Source organism: Plecotus auritus (genome assembly GCF_963455305.1).
Source record: "Plecotus auritus genome assembly, chromosome: 2".
NCBI lineage: Eukaryota > Metazoa > Chordata > Mammalia > Chiroptera > Vespertilionidae > Plecotus > Plecotus auritus.
Window position 1 is genome coordinate 30,038,237 of NC_137771.1, and position 10,782 is coordinate 30,049,018.

General features: G+C 40.5%; 1 pseudogene across 1 annotated transcript; it reads left to right on the top strand.

The window, feature by feature from the left end:
• The first annotated feature begins 4,510 nt into the window (after window positions 1-4,510).
• Window positions 4,511-10,486, top strand: LOC308242709 (olfactory receptor 5AN1-like; annotated as a pseudogene). Its single transcript has 3 exons — window positions 4,511-4,609; window positions 6,302-6,378; window positions 9,969-10,486. The product of its transcript is annotated as an olfactory receptor 5AN1-like (transcript).
• The last annotated feature ends 296 nt before the right edge of the window (window positions 10,487-10,782 follow it).

Genomic DNA, 10,782 nt, shown 5'->3' on the forward strand with positions numbered 1-10,782 from the left:
TGTTCCGGCCCTCCGGTCCAGTTTAAGAACCCATTGTGGCCCTCGAGTCAAAAAGTTTGCCCACCCCTGGGTTAGGGGCAATCAGGCAGGCAGGCAGAGGAGTTAGGGGTGATGAGGCAGGCAGGTGAGTGGTTAGGGGTGATGAGGCAGGCAGGCAGAGTGGTTATTGGTGACAGCGGTCCCAGATTGTGAGAGGGTGCAGGCCGGGCTGAGGGACTCCCTGTCTCCTCTCCCCCTCACTCCCCTGCATGAATTTCATGCACTGGGCCTCTAGTCCTATCTAATAAAAGAGTAATATGCAAATTGACCATCACTCCAACACACAAGATGGCTGCCCCCATGTGGTCAAATATGGCTGCCCCCATGTGGACATAAGATGGCTTCCACAAGATGGCCAGCAGCGGAGGGCAGTGGAGCACGATCAGGCCAGCAGGGGAGGGCAGTTGGGGGGGACCAGGCCTACAGGGGAGGGCAGTTGGGAGGGAACCAGGCCTGCAGAGGAGGGCAGTTAGGGGTGACCAGGCTGGCAGAGGAGGGCAGTTGGGGGAGACCAGGCCTGCAGAGGAGGGCAGTTGGGGGACCCAGGCCTGCAGGGGAGAGCAGTTGTGGGGGGACCAAGCCTGCAGGGAAGGCAGTTGGAGGTGACCAGGCCTACAGGGGATGGCAGTTAGGAGTGACCAGGCTGGCAGAGAAGGGCAGTTGCGGGGGATCAGGACTGCAGGGGAGGGCATTTAGGGGTGACCAGGCCTGCAGGGAGGGCAGTTAGGGGCGACCAGGGAGCCCTCACTGTGGCATGCTGGTAGATATGACATGGTCCCAATAGTCAGTGGCCATGCCTCCTGGGTTTTCCAGATCTCTTACAGTAATAATTGAGATGGTTATAATAATGATAGCTAACATTTATGGAACTGCCATTATGTTCCATGTCCTATGCTAAGAGCTTTGTGTAATTAACTCAAAACTCACTTAATTCTCACAGCAGCCTTATGAAGGAGATTGGATTATTAGTCTTATGAGGAAACTGAAGTTCAGAACAAGAAAGGACTTAAGATAATACGAAAAATATGTGGAAATTATTTGTAGGAATTCTTTATTATTCTAGATACGAGTCTTTCATTATATTTTTAATTTTGATGAAATTCAGTTTATTATTTTTTATTTTGTGGAAAAGTTTGTTATGAATTTAATTTCTTTAATACACATAGGACTATTCAGATTCTGTGTTTCCTCTCATGTCTATTTTGCTATGTTGTATTTTTCAAGGAATTTGTCCATTAGCTGTTGCATTTTTTGGCACAAAACTGGTTATAATATAACCTTATTATTCTTTTAATATCTGTAAGACATGTGTGATATCTCCTATTTCTTTCTGATATTAATAATTTGTTTTCTCTCTTGTTTCTTTACCAATTAACTAGAGTTTGTCAATTTTATGGAACCTTTCAAAGATTAGCTTTGGTTTCATTGTTTTTCTTTACTGCTTGTCCATTTCTATCTCATTGATTTTTTTTGTTTAGTTTATTTCGGTAAAAAAAAAATATATTTTAAAGGCCTTTTTTCTTTTCAAATATAAGTGCTTAAACTCCTAAGCATTGCCATAGCTACATTCAAAGATTTTAACATGTTGTCTTTTCATTATCAGTCAGTTAAAAATATTTTCTGACTTCCTTTGTGATTCTTCTTTAATATGTGAATTATTTAGAAATGTGTTGTTTAACTTCTGATATTTGGCGCTTTTCTAGACATCTTTTTTTTTTTTTTTAATACATTTTATTGATGTTTTACAGAGAGGAAGGGAGAGGGATAGAGAGTCAGAAACATCGATGAGAGAGAAACATCGACCAGCTGCCTCCTGCACACCTCCCACTGGGGATGTGCCCGCAACCAAGGTACATGCCCTTGACCGGAACCGAACCCGGGACCCTTCAGTCCGCAGGCCGACGCTCTCTCCACTGAGCCAAACCGGTTTCGGCTCTTTTCTAGACATCTTTTGTTGATTTCTAATTGAATGGCATTGTGTTCAAATAACATAATCTAAGATTTCATTCAATCTTTTGAAATTTTATGGATCAGTATATGGTCTATATAGGTGAACATTCCATATGCGCTTGAAATGATGCTGTTATTGTCTATAATGACTATTAAATCCCAATTAGATAAAAAAGATTGACATTATTGTTCAGATCTTTATTTTTACATTTTTGTCTAGTTATTTTATCAAATACTATGAGAAGAGTATTTGCCACTATGATTGAAATTGTCCAACTTTCACTTTACTTCTGTCAGTTTTTGCTTCCTGTATTAGGCACATGCACATTTGTATTATACACTTAAGATGTGTGTGGCTTTAGCTGGTTTTGCTCAGTGGGTAGAGCCTCAACCTGTAGACTGAAGGGTCCTGGGTTCGATTCCGGTCAAGGGCCTATGCCTGGGTTGCAGGCTTGATCCCCAGTAGGGGGCATGCAGGAGGCAGCCAATCAATGATTCTCTCTCATCATTGATGTTTCTATTTCTATCCCTCCCCCTTACTCTCTGAAATCAATAAAAAATAAATAAAATTTAAATTAAAAAAAAAAAGATGTGTATGGGAATTTCCACTGTATGGGAATTTTATCTCACTAATATTTAAAATAATCTGAATAGGACTCAGAGCCAAAAGGAGTGGCACATAAAAGAAACCCTATGGAAAATGTGATTTGGAGGAAGACTTGAAATAAAAATAGAATTGTCTAGAACCTGCTTCAATTTGATTTTCGAGATTTCCCCCAGCCCATTACAAGACTAATATCAAGATCTAAGAATGATTGAATCCATGTGAGGTGATGTGCAAGCAGAGATATAACATCAAATGCTTCCAACTGGATGGGAAACCTTTTTGATGCAGCACGATCTGCTTCAAAGATAATTCAAGAGTTTCAATTTTCTTCTCTGTGCTATTCAGCTGTGGTGTTCTTCTCCTTGGCTCCCTGGTAAACATTATGGAACTGGATGAGTAGTTCCTTAGCAGAGGCCAACCTAAACCTACACAGGTAAACTGAGGTCCTTCTTGGAGAGGACAGAGGTGTGAGTGACTCTGAAAAGTGAACTGTCTGAAAGGACAAAGCTGCCCACCCTTAAATGTAGTAAAAATAAACATTACCCACTACAGAGCATTGAAGCCCTGGGGCTAGAAGGGGGATTTCTGGATTTTATGTGATGAGGCGAGGAGATGTAGATGGAAGGAAATTCTATAGTCCTATACCATTAAGCAAAGTAAATTCCAATTCCATTGAATATTGGGATTTAGTATAGCAGATATTAGTTCTCTCTAATGTTCAAACCAATATACTTGCATCTGTGTTCATCTGCTTGATTGATATTTCAACTTTCTATCTCAGAGGCAGCTCAAACTTATCATGTCCGAAAGGAAATTTATTACCATTCACTTCAAACCTGTTTCCTTCATGGGTTTCCCATTTCAATAAATGGAACCACCATCCACCCAATAAACCAAAGCAACTAATGCTGCACATCCAATTAATTTTCTAAACCCCATTAATTTTCTCCGATGTCCCCTTCATTCCATCCCCACTATACCTGGCCAATACCTAAAAAACTCTTACTTGGATTCTTTTGTTGTTGTTGTTTGTTTGTTTGTTAATCCTCACCCGAGGATATTTTTCCATTGATTTTTTAGAGAGTGGAAGGGAGAGGGAGAGACAGAGAGGAACATCCATGTGAGAGAGACATCGATTGGTTGATCCCTGCATTCACCCTGACCAGGGCTGGGAAGCCTGCAACCAAGATACATGCTCTTGACCAGAATCGAACCTGAGACCCTTCAGTCCGTGGGCTAATGCTCTATCCGCTGAGCCAAACTGCTAGGGCTTACTTGGATTCTTTTTAAGACTCCTACGGGCCTTCTTCCTTCCAGTCTTATGAGCCAGACTGGCTACCAATCTTTCAAAAACACTAATCTGACCACCCAGTGATATACTGTTAAATATTTAACAATCAGCTTTTGGAAAATAAAAGGCTCTGAATTCATTGTCTTTTGTTAATTTCTTTGGTGTAAATACTCCTACCATGATCAATTTCAACTTACCAATGTAATATCACTGAATACAGAGATGGAAAGAAATGAGCACAATTTGCTCTCATAAGTCAGCTCCAAAATACCACTAAACCACAAATAACACATTTCAGAAGATCTTTGATGCCCTCAAGATATACTATAAACTCTTCAGGCTGGCCTACAAGACCCACCGTGATCTGCCCCTAATCATTTCTCCAGCTTCACTTCCCATCCTTTGCTGACCCCACTCCTAACCAATATCCACCTTGATCAAATACTTACTTTGTGCTTTAGTCAGTAAGGACAAAGATGGGAAGAGATTTTCCTGGGCTCCAGAAAGGAGAGCTCAAAGTGGGTGGGGCAGGTATAAAAATGGAAAGAGGCCAAAGGCAGGTTTGCCATCAGCTCAGAATTCAGAGGAATACAACAACTGTAGAGGCGAGACAACGTTACATAATGGGATCAGAATACCTGACTCCTAGTCTTAGTTCTGTCTGTGTGACTTTTAACAGTTATTTCAGGATACTGATGCCTCAGTTTGTCCACATCTACAATGTGAGTTTGGGAATAAATACCTAAGAGCTTTCCAATTCTGACAGTTTTTCCCTGTGAAGAACCTAAATGAAGCTCAAATAAGACCAGCAGAGCAGCTAAAACCTGAGTCCTGGTTTTGGCCTCCTAGCTGCACTCACCTAGGGTCTCCTAAAGGAAGATGTGAGTTAAAGGACCAATTTACACCATCCTTATGGAGTTCTCATTCCCAAAGTCGTACATTTCCTTTGGGGGCACATGCGGCCCTTCTCTCTATCCTGATTGCTCCCTAATTGCTGAACCTTCTCCTGAGTAATGGGATCCCTTAGGACTGGGAGGCTCCTGCGGTGACACTGGGAGCTATTTGGCTGCATCCTTAGGGACTCCTTGAACAATTCTAAAAATGGAGAGCTGCTATTTCATTGTCCCCCTAACAGCAAAATGTTTCATTATTGGATAATATTAATCACCAGAGGTATTTTTTATAAATTGAGTTTAATGTTTGCCCCACCCCTGCAAATTTCACTAATTATTTCAAATTTTTTTCCCCTTCAAACATACAATAGACAGTTTCACCTTTTTGAGGGGGGACCATGAAATATTTGATGAGATCTGAGATTGCTAAGGTTCCTTATAAGTCTTCAAGTTACACTTTCTTGGTGGAGTCTTTAGGGGTTTCTATGTACAATATCATGTCATCTGCGAATAATGAGAGTTTTACTTCATCCTTTCCTATTTGGATGCCTTTTATTTCTTCTTCTTGTCTGATCGCAATGGCTAGTACTTCCAGTACTATGTCAAACAGGAGTGGTGAAAGTGGACATCCCTATCTTGTTCCTGTTCTTAGGGGAAAGAAATGGTTTTAGTTTTTGCCCATTTAGTATGATGTTCACTGTAGGTTTGCCATATATGGCCTTTATCATGTTGAGATATGCTCCCTCTATTCCCACTTTGCTGAGGGTTTTTATAAAAAATGGGTGTTGGATTTTGTCGAATGCTTTTCCTGCGTCTATTGATACGATCATGTGATTCTGGTCTTTCAATTTGTGTTTGTGATGTATCACCTTTATTGATTTGCAAATATCCTCTCAGCGTTGTATCCCTGGAATAAATCCCACTTGGTTATAGTGTATGATTTTTTTTTAATATATTGCTGGATCTGATTTGCTAATATTGTGTTGAGGATTTTAGCATCTATGTTCATCAGGGATATTGGCCTGTAATTCTCTTTCTTTGTAGTGTCTTTATCTGGTTTGAGATAATGCTGGTCTTATAAAAAGAGCTTGAAAGTGTTTCTTCCTCTTGGATTTTTTGGAATAGTTTTAGGAGTATAGGTGTTAGTTCTTCTTTGAATATTTGGTAAAACTCCCCTGTGAAGCTGTCCAGACCCGGGCTTTTGTTTGCTGGGAGTTTGTTGTTGTTGTTGTTGTTTTATCACTGCTTCTATTTCATCAGTTGTTATTGGCCTATTCAGGTTTTCTGCTTCTTCCTGATTCAGTTTTGGGAGATTGTATTTTTCTAGGTATTTGTCCATTTCATCCTCATTGTCCAGCTTTTTGGCATATAGTTGTTCATAGTATTTTCTTACAATCAAGCTATACTTTCTCAATCTCTTCCACTCTCCCTTAAATAACATGATTTCATGGTCTTTGACTGATAATATATTTTCTCTGTAAAGACAAACTCTAGTTTTTTGTTTTCCCTTTTAAATTGTAGATCCAAGAATTAGAAACAGTGCTCTGGACAGCTCTTGCGTTCTTGCTTAACTTTGGTAAATATCAGTTTTCCCAGTTGTAAGTGCAGTTAACAGTAGGCATTAAATTTTTGGCAGCATTTCAGGATGATTATGGTTAATGTATTGTAAATGTTCTGGATTTTTCTCTGTTTAGAAATCTGTTCAGAGCTATGTATATCCCAGGGAAAGCTCCAGAATGAGTTTTCAGAATGGTTAACTCCATAGGAAACAAAGTTCAGAACCAAGGATAGTTCCACCACAAGCAACACCAGTGGCTCGCCCCTCAGGGGCCCAAGTTCGATTCAGTTCATTCATTTACCCAATATTTATAATGATTACTATATGCCAGGCACAGTTCTAGAATCTAGTGATATACATAAACAAAAAAGATGAAAATACCTGCATTCTTGTGAAGGATCCTTGGAAAAATTACATAGTACATTAGGAGATCTTAGCTACCATGAAGAAAGATAAAACAGGAGATAGGGATATGGAGTATGAGATAGTTCAGTTTTAAACGGGATGGTTAAGAAAGACTCAACTCATCCCAGAAAAAAAAAAAAGACTTTTGAAGGAGATGAGGGTGTGAGCCATAAAGATATCTGGGGAAAGAGACTTTCTAGAAGTGGGAACAGTAAGTAAAACATTCTGAAGTAAAATGAGGAGTAGCAAAAGGCGGTCTGGCTGGAGTGTAAGATGAGATATAGGATATAAGACCAGGGAGGTGATGAGGGATCTTAGAGCACTCATCGGGACTTTGGCTTTTCTTCTGAGCACTACAAGAAGCCACTAGAGTGTCTTGATAAGAGGATTTACAGTGTTTGAATTGTAATAGGACCATTCTAGTTGCTGTTCTAAGAATGGACTATGGAGGCCCTCGCCGGGTGGCTCAGTTGGTTGGTGTGTCATCCCATACACCAAAAGGGTTTGATTCTCAGACAGGGCACATCCCTAGCTTGTGGGTTTGATCCCCAGTTGGGGTGCATATGGAAAGCAACTGACTGATGTTTCTCTCTGACATCGATGTTTCTCTCTCTCTCTTCTAAAATCAATAAACATGCCTGGTCAGCGTGGCTCAGTGGCTGAGTGTCAACCTATGAACCAGGTCACAGTTCAATTCCTAGTCAGGCCACATGATCGGGTTGTGGGCTCGATCCCCAGTGTGGGGCATACAGGAGGCAGCTGATCAATGACTCTCTCTCTCTCTCTCTCTCTCTCTCTCTCTCTCTCTCTCTCCCCCTTTCCCTTCCTCTCTGAAATCAATAAAAATATTTTTTAAAAAATCAATAAACATATCCTTGAGTGAGGATAAAAAAAGAATAGACTATGAAGGAAGAGAATGGAAGCCATGAAACTAGTTAGGGAAATGGCAATATTCCTGGTGAAAAAGATAATGATTCAGACCAGAATAGTAATAGTGTAGACGATGAAAAGTGATCTTTTTGGGGATATATATTTTAAAGGAAACTGGCAATATTTGCATGGGGGAAGTAGAAAGAGAGAAGTTAGGAAGACTTTGAGGTTTTCTTTTCAACCTTCACCATGTCAAATGATGGAATTGCCATTAACTGAGCTGAGGAAAACTGTGAGAGGAGCAGGTTTATAGGGGATTGGAAATTTGCTTTCAGAAACTGTTAATTTTAATATTCCTATTAGATATTCACATGAATATAGGTATCAAGAAGGCAATGGGATAGATGAATTAAGAGATGTAGGATGGAGATATATTTCAGACTTATCAGCATACACTAGTATTTAAAGCCTAGGTTGTAGCCAAATTCAGATCCTGCTAACTCCCATAGTATTGCATACTGCCTATAACATGTGTAATAATGTAATAACATCATTTTTCTCATCCATTTGAGCCTGAGTCCTATTCATGGCTTTATGTGGTGTGTGTATGTGTGTGTGTAGTGTGTGTAGTGTGTGTGTGTGTGTGTGTGTGTGTGTGTGTGTGTGTGTTTTAATTGATTTTAGAGATGAAGGGAGAGGGAGAGCTAGAAACCAATGATGAGAGAGAATCATTGATTGGTTGCCTCCTACACGCCTTCTACTGGGGTTCCAGCCCGCAACCCGGGCATATGCCCTGACCGGGAATCGAACCATGACCTCCTGGTTCATAGGCCAATGCTCTACCATTGAGCAATACTGGCCTGGCTACATGGTGTTATTTTAACCCAAACAGATAGCTATCTGTATTTTCATTATCAGTGCAATATCTCAGATATTGAAATTCTGATCCAAGGTTTTGGGATTCTCTATGAAAAAAATAAAACCTGGCAATTTTCAATGCTGCACAATATGCCCTTTCTGCAATCTAAAAGTGTTAATACACAGGTTAGTTTTCTCTCAAATGTGACCTAAAGAGCACCTATTGTGTGCTTGGTGACCTGTTAAACTCTTCATGAAATTTGATGGTGTGAGAGACACATTTCAGTTTAATGTGGTGGTAAGAGCATGGGACTTGGAGTTGGAGTCCTGACTCTATCACCTACTCCCTGTCTGACCTTGGATGGCTGATTTTATGAAGTGAAAATAGTGATACTGGCCTCAAAGGTTGTGATGATAATATAATGAGATCATGTTTATTATATACTTTATAGGTGTCATTTTATAAATGACCATTTTCTTCTTTAGGGCATGGAAAGGGTGCATATCCAGCTGTTAACATTCTGTTGTAGTAATTTAGGGACCAGCAAAAGAATTGAGGCAAGAGGACTGGTCAGTAATATGTTCTGTGGTCCAGACCTGCCAAGGTGGGGTCGAGGATTGAGTCCAGATCAAAGTGAAGATCCATTTCCACCCATCACTCAATTCTCTCCTGTGAGCAGCGTGGCTGTAGCACAGTCCTTACCAGTTTTTAATAAAAGCTTCCATATACACAGACACCAAATTCCCAGATAAATACTCTTCATTTTCTCGAGCAATGCCAGTGACTCCGCAGTTTGCCGTAGGCTTTGATTCTTGAGTCTTTGGCCATCTTTACATGCCATTTTGTTCTTAATAGTTATAACTACTATAGGCAGGGCTGAAAAGATGAGGTGGGGAATAAAAGTTCTAGGAGAAATGTTTCTCTTCCCCCCAAAAATTTATTTGAAACGCCCCCTTTTCCTGAAAATGTATGGTGTGTGGGTTTTCCAAAATACAGTATCAGAGAGAAAGAAGGCAAAGAGAAGAAGCTAGGGTTTTTGTTTCACATTAACACCAATCTTTGCAGCACCTATTAGTCTTGATATTTGAAAGAATAACTTTAGGAACTACAGAGATGTCTTTAAGTTTTTTGTTTATTATGAAGTATTAAGTGTTTCCCTAGCTTTTTTGGTTTATGGTGTGTGTGTGTGTGTGTGTGTGTCTGTGTGTGTGTGTTCTTCAGAATAAACTTTCTGCTATGTACAATTCCTTTCACAAGCTCCTTGGAATTTTATCAGAGCTAGTTAGTTAGAAAAAGAAACAACCAACAAATATTTAGAGAATCCCTAAGTGCCTGGAGCAATGTTAGGTCAATTTGGATAGAATGTTCCCTGAGCATGGAGGTGGATATCTTGGTTTGATTGTTTAGCTTTGAGATGCCTTTGGTCCCTGCACGTGTGGATCACACATGGTGTTTTCTCATTGAGACTTCAAGGAATTTGACCTCTTCTTTCTCAGAAGGAAAACCATACATAGTCAAGGCTGGAGAGATTCCAGCTCTACAGAGTAACTGAGTTTATTCTCCTGGGCTTCTCCAGAAATCTCAGGACCAACTGAATCCTTTTCTTCCTCTTCCTCTTCCTCTACACAATGAGATTACTGTTACCCTGATCAGAGTAGATGCACACCTCCACACGCCCATGTACACCCTCCTTAGCATCCTGTCTCTACTGGATCTCAGCTTTGCCCACCACCACAGTGCCCCAGATGTTGGTCCATTCTGTAAGCAAGAATAAAACCATCCCCTGTGTTGGGTGTGTGGTCCAGATGATATTTTCCTCACCTTGCACATCATTAAGACCTGGATTTTTGCAGCCGTGGCCTATGATAGATATGTTGCTATATGGTATCCACTCCACTATGGGGTCAAGAGGAACCATCTCCTTTGTGTTCTTCTGGCAGTCAGTTCTGCCCTCTGTGGTCTCACCTGTGCGCTTTTCTACACAGTCTTTGCAATGAATCTGCTACCACTGTAGTCCCAACATCAAAGTGGGAAATATTTCAGGTAATTATGAAAAAACCACTCAAGAGTGTTTCCTCTGGGAAAAATATTGGATTTTGGTAGAGAGGTGGAGGGAACATGGAGTCAAGTAAAGAGATTTGGGATATGCCTTCATTTTAGGAAACGGGATTTCAGACACAAATTCCTGAGGAGATGAAGCTCAGTCAATAGTGCCCTCTAGTGGACGTTCTGAGAACAGCACCCTCTTATTAAATTCAGCAAGTCTGAAAAGAAAACCCTTTTGAGAGACCTAGAGGGCAATCGTCCTGC